This window comes from Dromaius novaehollandiae, chromosome 1 (genome assembly GCF_036370855.1).
Source record: "Dromaius novaehollandiae isolate bDroNov1 chromosome 1, bDroNov1.hap1, whole genome shotgun sequence".
Lineage (NCBI taxonomy): Eukaryota > Metazoa > Chordata > Aves > Casuariiformes > Dromaiidae > Dromaius > Dromaius novaehollandiae.
Window position 1 is genome coordinate 131931967 of NC_088098.1, and position 12943 is coordinate 131944909.

A 12943-nucleotide genomic window follows, 5' to 3' on the forward strand; every position below is an offset into this window, starting at 1 on the left:
AGCGGCGGCCATGGCGCCCTGCGGCCGGGGGCGCGGACGTGAGGGACGAGGAGGGGGGAAGCGGCCTTCGCGGGCCCTGCGGCGCTTCGAGGGGACGTGTTGTCGAAAGCAAAGTCCAGGCTAGCCTTGCTTGCTGATGTTCGTCCTAAAAGTTCATCAGAAATTTGTTCGGTGCTTCCTTGTTTGTTTGCTTTTTATTTTTTAGAAAAATAAATCGCTGTTGACCCATGAAAGATCAGCTTAAGTGTTTGAGGCGTCAGAAAAGTTACATACCTGCGTAACTTCATGGAGAGGAGTAGGTACATGCAAGTCAGTTGGGGTTGCTATGCAGTTGTGGGGTCAAGGCTTGAGGACACTACTTTGTGTACTATTCTTACCAGTTAATTAAGCTGGTGGGAAATTGGCTGTTGCACTTATCGAATGATGCAAGTGTTACTTATCTGGCTTGCCATGAACAGCATACAGATAGTGTTTATGTTGGGAATGAGCCTTTGGGTTCGGCTTTGACTCAGCTTTAATTTTATGGACTAGTCTTTCTCATCTTAACACACAGGCTTACAAAATAACTCAAGTAATGCTTGTGAAGTACTTTATTTCAGTGTAGCGTATGGTAAACGTGTACTCTAAGCTGTGCAAATTTTAATCATGATACTGAGACCGGAAGTGGAAGCATAACAGTTAATCTTAATTCCTTTAAATTAATTCTATGAAGGCTATAATTCTACTTTTGTAGAATGAGTCCTGTGTCTTGTTTTGCAGGAGAGCTTCCTAAAACATTTACCTTAAAAAGAAACGCTCAGCTTGACCATACATATGATGTTAATGCAAAGTATTCTTAAGTAAATACTCTTGTTAGGACGGAAGAGGCCAAAGTAATAGGACCAGAGAAAGATGTTCATAGATTCATCATCAACAACAAGGTAGATCTGACAGAGAAAAGTAAAAAGTGCTGGAACTATTTGTTCTGTTTTTAGTTAACTATCAGTAACATCCTTGCTATGTTGGAACACGTCTCTAATAGACTTTATTATAAAATACTTTCATAGAAGGTAGGCTACTAAAGTAGTTGAGGGATTGGAGTGTCTGTCACGCGAGGAGAAGCTGAGGAAGCTGGGATTGTTCAGCCTGGAGAAGGAAAAAAGTCAGAGGGGATCTTATAACTGTGTATAAATACCTGATGAGGAAGGGAGCAAAGAGGATGGAGTGAGACTCTTCTCAGTGGTGCCCAGTGACAAGGACAGGAGGCAATGGACACAAACTGAAATACGGGAAGTGCCATTAAAACCTAAGAAAGAATGTTTACTGTGAGGGTGGTCAAACAGAACTGGCTGCCTGGAGAGGTTGTGGAGTCTCCATCCTTGGTGATATTCAAAACCCAACTGGCCACAGCCCTGAGCAACCTGCTCTAGGTGACCCTGCTTTCAGCAGGGGGGTGGACTAGATGGTCTCCAGAGAGAGAGGTTTCCAGCCTCAACAATTAATGATTTTTAAGCCATTTTTGCCAACAAACTTAAAGCACACGGAAAATGCTAATGAAGAGTAGGGTTATCTTCCTTTTCTGCTGTTTCAAGTGTAAGGTCTTTGGTTCAATGAACATTTAATTGATCTGTCATTCACATAAGGAATGGCCAGTATGCAGAGCATATTGCCATCAAAGATTCAGCATATGCAAATGTTCAGGTCATTGCAGGGAGAGACATCAGCAAAGCTATGGTACCATGGAAAAGCTTGCGGCTAGACTTTCTGTGAAAATATAGATATATATTCCAATCTGGTTGGTCATTCACCCTGTCTGCATGTAACTATTTCACCTTTATCCCCTTGTTCCTCACTACTGTGGAGCCAGATACCAGCAGCTTTCGAGTGGTTGAAGAGAGAGATTTCATCCTGATACAGCTGTCGCCCAAATGTTATGCCTAGCCACTAGGCCTTCTGATGGCAACCAATAAGCCACAAACATCCTGGTATGATGAGGAAGGTGGTAGCTCCTGTCTGTTGGGCTGTCAGAAGGGAAGCCATGTTTACAGTTGATGTTCACAGCTATTTCTGCTCTCACAGTTCATGGAGGAGTCCAAGAGCAGAACGTGCTTGAAAACTATAGATGCAATAAGTAGGCTTACCTCAGTTTGTAAAAATGTAGGTTTACTTGCACAAATGTTTTTGTAACTTGCACTTTCTGAAATTAAGTAGGCAAGGGTAAAAATACATTGTAAGCAATGGGAATTCTGACCTTAATGAGATTAGGTTGCGTCAGATGCAATATGCAGAGCCAGTATATAGCTGGTATTGATGGTTCACCAAGTTTCCCAAATCCTAATCCCCAAAACAGAACTTTTACCTTCTGACTCTAATCTTACCTGTCATCCCGTTCTTCTTTAGGATTTTTTTTACTAGAGCTTATTTTCATGTCTCTCATTCAGCAGTAGATACAGTGATATGTCTGATTTACTCTGCCCCCACAAAAGCAAATGAAAACTCGTGGCTTTTGTTCAGATGTCCTCTTAAATTCTACTTGTACTTGGCAGTCACTGATTAGTTCTGAAGGAATGCACTGGTAATTTCTTACTTGGTGACTTGGTTATTACGATATGATCAGGTTATGTCAGTTTTCTTAAAAGAGTAAGTCTGTGTAATATCAGTTCAGCGTGTCCTTCAGGTCATGAAGAGATTGGTATGGCTGTAAGTCAGTATGGCTGATAATGTTCTCCTCTGTCTCACTGGTAATTTACATGTGAACGAATTGTTAATTAGTAAAGAGTCATTTTTGGTCACAGTTCCTTCCTGTTTATCTTGTCTCCTATTTAGATCCCTTTCTCTTATCTATAAGATGCTTAGACAGCACAACTGTGCTGAGTAACATTGCCAACTTTCTCAAGCCCTATCTCCTCCATTGCTAACAGCCCTAGGTTATAGAAATGAGATGCCAAGCTGAGGGTCATCAGCATTTTGTTGACTGGTTTGTAGTCCTTTACATGAAAACTTATTTGGTTCCTGATCTACAACAAAATCAAATTATTTATTAACCAGTTTATCATGTTTCCTTTTACACTATCAGTTTTTCCTCCTGGACAAACCCATCAAGCACTGATGAGTGGTCATTTAGGGTTAAATCAAGGTTACTTCATTTTACAGTAAGAGCATTCTGAGCCCATTGAAGTGATATGTTCAAGCTTTTTTTCTGTGCAGTCACAGGGAGGGAGGGAAATGGGAGGCCAAGTAGGCAAGGAGGGGGTGGTTTTGTTCTCATTTCTCCCAGAATTGTTTTTTGGTAATAGGTTTTTATAGAATTTCTACAAATACTTTTTTGGTCTTCCAGTTTCTATTTGAAACTTTTAATAAAAACGAGATACTTTATTCTTATCCAAGGACCTAAAGCTTTCCATAACTTTTTTGATTTTAGTTACTAAGAGGGGCACATTAATATTAATATTGGAGCACATGCTCCGATGCTTACCTGCAATTATCTGATTAAAAAGGAGTGGCTAAGGAGGATTAACAAAATTGCTCTTAACAGCACTAAAAAGATTTACTTCATAATTGTAGTAGCTGCTGACCTCAAAGGTCAGGTGAAAGGAAAAGTTGGGAAAACCATCTTTTTGTTTGTAGCTGGCTTTAGTTCTCCTTTGAAACTAACTACATAGGAAACAGCAGTATAGTTAAATACAAAAAATCACATATGATTTTGAGGCTAAAAACTGGAGTGCTTGTAATGTGACTTGGTAAGTCATTAGTTGTGATATCCAGGAAAAAGGAGTAAAGGAACTAATTTCACCCAAGCAACCCATGATACACATCACGGACTACATACATTTTAAACAAATGGGGATTTCAAAAAACCCCAACCCCCCAAGTATTTAGTATCCATGCTTTGCATTTTCCTACTGCATGTATCACCACTAAACTGCCTGACCAGGAGAGTGGAGGACAAAGAGTTTTTTTAGTTCGTTGTTAGGAACAACAGGTTTCTGCAAAGGCTCCATCACTATATGAAAAAGGGATAGAAGAATAAGTGCTTCTGTTTTCCTTGTGGGGAAAATAGCAAAATGTGCTTGTAGCTCATGAAGATTAGATACAGCAGATTTCAGTCTACAAGCGACTGTGCTAGGTTTACGTTATGAACCTCTGTTGGGACAGGTTGGCCAGCTGGGTCAGTTCCTTTATTAGAATTAATGTGCTTTACCCAGGGAAAAAGAAGGATGGAGTAAGTAATGCCAACCAGAGTGCTGTTTTGCCACATAAACTACAATTGTACTAAGAGCATTTTTTGTGCATAGTTTATTTGGGATAGTTATACTGACAAAGGCATTCTGGTATGTATATATCCTAAAGTGCGGGAAGTATGAGGGATAAACAATCATTGTATTCATATTATTTAATCAGCAGGTCCAGATATGCCTAGAGTCTTAAAAGTGAACATAAAAGAGGTAGCTGTCAGACCAAAAATCTGTTATGCCTCATAAGCTATTTCTGACAGTAACCAGTCGAAGGTGCATAGTGAGAAGTGCAAATATTGGGCAAATGCAGAGTGATACCTTCCTCAAAATATCCTCCCAGCTTCCTTTGTCAGCAGAGAAAGTGGCTAGTCCCTTTACATTGATAAATGTACATCTCAAAAGGCCTTAGCAATTCCAGAAAGACTAATATCAAAGCCAGTTTCTGAACAGCTGAGCAGGATGGGCCAGGGACCAGTAAGCTCATCATCTTGACGTTGGTCCTGACCAAAATAATGAAAAAGAAGACATGGAATTTATTTAATACAGAATGAAAGGACAGGAATATAACTAACACCAGTAAGTGTGGTTTAAGGAGCAGAGATCCTGGCAAACACACATAGTTTTATTACTTGAGTAAATGAGAGACTTGAGCACAAAATTAATTGTGTAGATGTAGTAGACTCACATAGTATCAATATAATGGGTTAAATGGCCTTAAAAACTGATGAACTGACAGATCCGAAGAAATAAGCATCATTACAAAAATAACCAAATAGACTGTTCTTAGAGGAGGAGCCTTAGTTACAGTATCTAGCCTGACACTTTCCTCCATGATGTAGAGGTAATTATAGTATTGCTGATGATTATATTTGTAGCTGTCACAAAGATTGCTGGAGTAAGAAAGTAATAACAATGAGGAAAAAGACAGTAATGCGGAACAGTCACACAGGCTGGGTTGCTCTGTAAACTGAACCATTCAAGTTGTCTTAATATGTCTAAATGCAAGATTATGTATCTGTGATTAATGAATGCAAAAAATTTAGAAGAGATCACTAAATCATGAAAAGCAGAGACCTTAGAAAAGGTTAAAGGGACACAATCGTAAGACTCCTCAAAAAGAGGCTCTGGTACACAGGAGCTAGTGCTATTTAGGGTGCTGATGGTGGAGCAGCTAGTAGAAATAAGGTGAGTGTATCTCAGTATCTGCTTTAGTGTCCACATTTTTTAATAGGATGAAAACTGAAGAGGGCACAAAAATCATAAAAGGATTCAGAGGCTTAAAAGTCTCTAGCTGTTTAATTTAAAAACAATAAAACCAGAAAACAAGAGATACATGAACTATATATTGCTCTCCTGATATCTGGAAGTCATTTTATTCCAGTGAAAGAGATAACTAAAATTGGTGGCTGGAAGCTTGAACAAGATGGATTCAATTTAAAAATCAGGCTTGACTTTCTAAACAGTAAAAGGTGATTAAACACTAGCAAACCACAAGGAACAAAATCAGTTCTCTTCCCCGTGATATCTTCAGCTCAAGATTGGATGACTTTCTGGGATTTTTCTCTGAGTTAAAGTCCTTTGGTTCACAAAGAGATGAGTGAAATTTAATGTCTTACACCACATAAAAATTCACATGAGGCAATCTGTGACAATTCCCCTGCCATTTCAGAAGTAGAAGAAAGGTGTCTAGAAGAATATCATTTCTTGGAGTAGTATTTTTTAGTATTCTGATTTTGTCTATTTAAGAATAGCTTCAAATCACTCCTTTTGCTCTGTCAAGACATGTCCAGGGCTAGCTGCTGTTTAGTAGTCAATAAAAGCTTCTTGCAGCTTTCTACAGTCTGCATAGGGCTGAGCAAAGTATCTAAAGGATTGTCCAGGCATTTATTTGCATTTATGAGTTAAACTAATGTAATTGTCTAATAACAGCCTATGAAGACACTTAATTCTGAGTAAAGTCCTCTGGTGTCCATCCACTGGTGCTTGCATTCAGCCAGTTGTACTTGTTTCCTCCCTCTTTCCAGTATCTCATGCTCCAGGATCGATATGCCTTGATACTGCCAATCCTTTTACTAGCAGACTGAGCCCCTGTTCCTGTTCTACTTTGCTGACTGGTTCAGGAAAGGGTCTTTCTGTGGCCACCACAGGAGAAGGTTGCCACCATCAGCCCTTCATTATCTCCTGGCAACTGCTTGGTCCTTCACCAAAAAGGTCCCAGACTAGAAGGTCTCAAGGGTTTCCATGTAAAACCTGATAACATCCAGTGAGAAATGAGTTATGACCCACAGGAGGAAATGTGTCAGAGAAAATTTGATCCCAGCCACTGTGCCAAAAATAAGTCTCAAGAGAAGGTTCTGTACCTACATTCTCTTTGGGCAAAGATCCTGCCAAGAAAGCAGTTGGTGGAATAGCCCCAAACAGCAATGGTGACTGCTGTGCTATATGACGGAGGCACATGGCCATGTAAAAATCTGCAACATGCATGAAGCAAAGTCCCTTGATTCTGCCTACAGAAAAGCAAAGATAGCTTAAGTCATCTGGAATTGTCAGAATATTTTATCCACAGTATGAATTGTTGAATCATGTTATGTCCAAGGAACTAGCATGAACAAATTCAGGGAAATCACAGCAGTGAGACAAAAAGGACGCAGAATACTCCAGGGGATGGAGAAGTCACATGATGAGGAGCCGGGGCTTGGCACTCCTGCTGGACAAAGAAATGGGAGGTGAATATGATCAATCTTCTTTGCAGGTAAGGAATCACAAGCCTACAAAGCTGTCCAGGTCCCCCTATGCATATGTGGTCCACAGGGCAAGTGCTTTGTAACCTTGCATACCTCTCCTGAGGCATGGTTCAAACTGTTGACTTTTTTTGGCACTCAGTTGATCAGAGACTGCTCAGAAGCAGAGGTTTCTCTGTTCTCCAGGGTCTCTGTTAGTTATCTGCCTCATTAAAGACAGGATAAAATCAGTGCAGAACTCTGGGACAGTCACCTGCCATATCCTCTACCTTCAGCAACTAGCAATCCTTCTGGGTTTGCAGCATGACCCACTCCCATGATGTCAGCGTGCTTGCTCGCCACAGGGCTGGAGCACTGGGGGACACTGACTCAGTCTGCTGCCCGTCACCCTCCCTGGGAGGCTGCAAAATGGCTTTGGTCTGTCCATCCGCACATTCACAGTCACCACTGGTCTTCGGCATGCTCTCGGCATGGAGAAAAAACAGGTTCAGTGTTGGTGGGAAGCTTCCCATAGCTTCTAGGAAACAAAAGTTTGGGAGGCACAACATCGCCTGAAAAAGCACCCAGGCTGCCTTGACGCCTGGGTTCCAGGTAGCGTCTGGACTGATGTTTGTCAAAATAGATGACCAAGCCACAGAGAGAGACACTTATTGCCAGGCATCCCAACATTCACAGCATAAAGAAGCCACCAACTCATATCGACTCATGGAGCTTGGGGACAAAAGCGCCAAATGCACTCCAGGATACCAAGCCACCCCATGGTACAGCAACTAATTGCCTCTAATGCCAGATATGCACTTATGTTTTTTCAACAGTGTGGTTGAATTTGACCGAGTGTATCAATCTCCAAATTTAGAAGAAATTTAGACAACCAACTTTAGGATGTTCACTGAACTGCTTGTGCATACAGGCAGCTGAAATGCAGGAGAGTTAGAGGCTTGAGTACACATGAAGATAGATGGGGCTGTAAGAGAGAAATAAGAGAAATACTTCCTCATGATCAGAAAACTACTTGCAGTGAATGAAGTAATGAAAAAAGATAGACCTGAACAGCTGTATGTTAGTACACAGAATTCTTTTGAAGAAAATGCCACAAAGAACGCTTATCACATGACCAACAGTCTCTCAAAGAAGGTCTTCGTGGCATTATAAAACATCATTTTTCCTAGTGCTGCTGGGGTAAACATTGCTGGGAATTGTGTAATGCTGGAAATGAAGGCAACGAGGAAAATCTATGAAAGAAGCATGACAGCTTTTTCAGTTGAAGTTCATGATAATCTTGGGATATTGACAGTGGACAGTAAAGGAGCAGGAAATAGAAAAACAATGAAATGTGATCTGAGAATATCATATATTTGTCAGTGTAGTGTGGGATTTGAAAAATGGCCTCAGATTTGGACAGAGCTTCTGATGGTTCATACTATAAAAGGGTAATAAAAAAGTGTTCAAATTAACCACTGTCATGACTAACACATTTTATGCAAATATTACCATGCATCTTAAAGAACGGTGTCCAAAGTAAAGAACCTCCAACTAACTGAAGTGCAACCTGGGTTTAGAACCAAACAAGAAATTCAAAGAGCTGATGTGGAGCCTCCCTGAGCTATGCTGTACAAGATAATTGTAGAGAAAGATCAGAAGAGGATCAAAATATTTATAGACATTCTTACAGTGTTGATATATGAAGTCAATACATTTGAGCTAATGTAATAGGTTTAAATAGGTGAAAATGCTATAAAGCTGATATGAAATCTCTACGGATGTGCATCTCAGAGAAGCTGTCTTTTTAAGAATATTTTAAGTAGGCAGGGTAGCGTCACCTATATCTGACATTTTGCACTATGCAGGTTTTTAGTTGCTCATAAAACTCTGCCAGCTTTCACATGTCTGAAATTTTCCATAAGGGGTGTTGGCTTCAAACAGTTTTTTGGGAAGATTCCAGCCACAGTTTTTTCAGCTGCCTGAGCTCAAAACTACAGATTTTTTTTCCTTGTTAAAAAAGATTTTTTTAATTGAAAAGTTATCAAAAGAAAACAAGTTTTGAAAAAAGATCTCACATTTAAACAACAGGGAGGTCCTTGTGTTCAGTAGGGATCACCGACGTCCTCTAGAAAACTGACAGTTATTTGGCTGCATTAAAAGCTTTGAAATAGCATGGTTTACACATATTCAGCAGACTTTTTAATATTTCGTTGTTAAAGGTAGGTTTGCACATGCAATTTTAATTCTAGCATTTCCTTACAAAGTGCTGTGCAAGCTTAAAGAAATTTTTAATTGGTAGGGAGGTGAACACATCATTTTAGTATACTATTTCAAATACCATCTTTCGATCTCTTAGGAAAAATAAGTAAAAAGGTGGGAATAAAAGGAAGAAAAATAAAAGGCCAAGATTTACTTAATTGTTCTGTAAGGTCACCTTTGATTTGCCTTATTTTTCCGTGATTTAAACATACCGTTTCCAGGGTTGTTGGTGAGTGCATGTAATGAAGGTGAAAGTACTAGTATGTATTCAGCCCAATGCATTGCTGGAAGCCAGCACAGACAGATGTTGAGAAAGAAAGGCTAGAGAAGATTCGAACAGCTAAAAGGTATCTCTGTTTTCTCTTCCTGGCTGGAAAAGTTGTAAATGGCCCTGAGGGCTATCTGCTTCAGTGACTACATAAGCATTGTATTTTGAAATAGGACTGTGCCAGCCCCTCCCTGTTTTTCTAATAAATAGTTTAGCAAGACAGCAGGGCATTACAAAACAAGCCATTACATTAAGGCATGAATCCTGTTTGCAGTGAGGCTTCAATAGGAACAAAATTTTGGCTAGAATAGCATTAAAGACAAAACTGATTTTTAGGATTATACGGCCTTAGTTCAAAGCTCGGTGTTATTTGTTGTCTTTCCAGCAAAGCTCTTCCGCAGCGACGCTAACAATACTCTGTGTGAGCCACAATGGTACTTTGAAACCTTCAGATAAAAGATAGATACCATATAAAAATGAAAAGTGAGTTCCTTTAGCACAGATACGCGCAATTTCTTCTCTATTCTTTACATAAAAATACATGTTATGACATGAGACTGTCAGACACGATTGGACCAATGGGGCTCAAATTAAGAAGAAAGCAAAAGCCAAGGAGCAAAACCCAAATTAGTCTTAAACTCCTAGAAGTAAAGGGCTCTCTGAAGAAGCCCCTCATTTCTCCCTGGCCCCACCTAACCTGGGTTTAAGGAGTCTGTAGTCTAGTTAAATTGATATAGGAGTTTGTGATTTGCTTAGTATATGTAGAAGCTTTTCAGGAGTCCAAAAGCTGCCAAGTCGCACTGGTAAGCACTGAGAGTCCACTTTTCCATGGTAAGAAGTGTCAAGACACCTTCACACAAAGTTAAAAAAAATCCTTTAGAAAACAAACATGAAGTTCTAACTGCAAAATTAAATTCCCACCACGAACATATAAATCGGCAGAAAAGTAATAGCATGAAGTAGAAAGCAATGTAAATAAAGAATTAAGCCTTCAGGAAAATGGAAGTAATTTCAGATCAGAGTTTCCAAAACACTTAAAGCACAAGCTTACCTTTAAGCACATAATAGTCCCACTGGTATTAACAGGACTATTTATGTGCCTAAAGTGTACACAGTGAAGGTTTGCAGGGCTGTACCAGCATTTGCTGGCTCAGCATGTCTAACACACATGTATTATCATACAACCAGGCAAGAGGCAAGAAGCCAAAACCATATCAAGAATTTGTGAATGCTTGCAATTGTTAGGGAAGGAATAATTATGCCCTCAAAAGTATGACTCCATTTTAGATTTATAATGGATCAGGTTGTATACAATTACTGCCAAAGGAATAAATAAGGAACACTTAAACCACAAAAAATACTTTTTGCTAAACTTTATATTATCAATAACATCTTTGCTGTAGCCAGAAAAAAATGTATGAAGGAAAAAACATTCTACTTTCACACATCCAATCTTAGCCTCAAAAGTAAAGAGAGCTGCTGGAATGAAAACCCACAAAAGCTGAGGCTGTAATTTAATGTGTGTGTTACTGAGGACTATGTTGCAAATGAAATATTTGAGGTCCCTAACAGATTATTAAATATCTATTTAATATTAAATAACAGATGATTAAAAAAAACAGGAAGAAAAATAAATCACAGAACCTTAAGGCAGATTTGCAGAAGAAAGTGCTTTTCAGCTCCCATAAACTAAACAAACTGAAGCAATAATTAAACACAGAATTGTCTAGTGTTTGGCAGGGGGAAGAGGCTGAGAATGTCTTCCTAAACAACAAAAATCTGTTAGATTTCTTTACAGATGTTGACAAAAGAGGCAACAAAGGATAGCTGGTTGCTCCGATTAATTTGAGTATTTCAAAAGCTCGAGAAGTTTTACATAAGCAGCCCCTGGATTAGTTGGGGGGGGGGGGGGTGTGAAAGTCATGTAACCTTGCCTTGTGGGCATGGTTCCTGCTGCGAATCTGAGGACTGAAATGACAGATTCCAGCAGTGGCAGCTATCCTCTTGCTTATCCCATACCTTTTTTTTTCCTGGATATTTGTAAGATTGTGGAACATGAGACTATTTTCTCTGTATTGTCTAATACAGATTGAAGAATAGATGTTATTTAAGTGTTTAACTAATTCCTCTAAAAGATTCTTATTGCTTGGCACAACATTTCTTCTGGTGACTCCTCCTTTGTGGCACACTGCCCATGTTAGGAGATTTTTAAAAAATCCTTTAAGGAAGGAGGAGACTCTGCTTACAGATTTATATCACTTACACATACAGTTATTGACTAAAATATTATTCACTGTGCCCAAAAAATCTCTACAAATGTTGATCATATCTGGGTTTAGTCTGGAAAGACAGGAAACAAGCACTTCTACTCTGCCTGTGAGACGGACCTGGAGACTCACATAAAATAAGATGTGCACATACACATGCGGATTGCTTTACAGCAACGAGAGGAGCAAGATGAAGCCAGAGCACATTCCTAATGCCAGCATTAGGGTGCGCGAACATCAGCTGTTAAAGCCAGCTGCGCCAGCATAATTATGGTAATGGAAGAATTGAGGCAAGACAAGTCGTATTAATTGAGGCTGGTTATTACAGGAAAAAGGCAACTGAATATAATCATGCATGCACATGCGCCATCTTATGGCAAGGAGAAGACAGGGTCTGGAAACCAGCAGTTTGTGCAGCGTTGAAGTATTATTATAAAGGGAGGGCAGCTATTTGAAACCTTGTAAATGTTTAGCCCTGGCCTTGCAGCAAGAAGCAACCCAGAACTGCAGGAGTGTGCATAGTTTGGGCATTGGACAGGTGGAAGTACTGATGGGAAACCAGCATGTGAATAGTAACAGGGCAGAAGTTGACATTTTCATGTAGTCAGTACCGAAGATATTGTCAAGATGAATCAGCGCAGAAAAAAAGTAGAAACTCTGTTTCCAGCAGTGTAGTAGAAGGAACTTACAGAACTAGTGCAATAAAAACATAACTTAAGAAAGCTTTTAGATTTTGTCTATAGTAGAAGAAAATTAGCAAAGATGTAAATTGCAGAATTCATGCTTGACCCCTTTAGGACATAATCTGCGATTTGGTTAGAAATGTCATTTCCCATGTACATACTGAAGTTTAGGGGAAAATTACCGACTGACACAACCCCTTAACTTTGTACCATTGCACAAGATATCTGCTTATTTGTATTAAAGAAGGGCTCTGTTACATCATGGTGCTGTGTTAAATAATCTCGAAGGAATGCAGCCTGACACAACAGCGTCTCCTCTCAGCATTGTATCCATTAACAATGCCTTAGTTTAACTTGAGCCAATACAAAACTATCTGAAAACATTCAGTGTCCTCAACCAGGAAAACGGAGTCAGGAAGAAACTAATGTAATGATGGGTTAAACTATCAGAACTGTTAATCACACACATTTTTTTCCCTACTGTATTTTATTTTGTCTAGTTTAAAAGAATTTCCCACAAGACACTGGT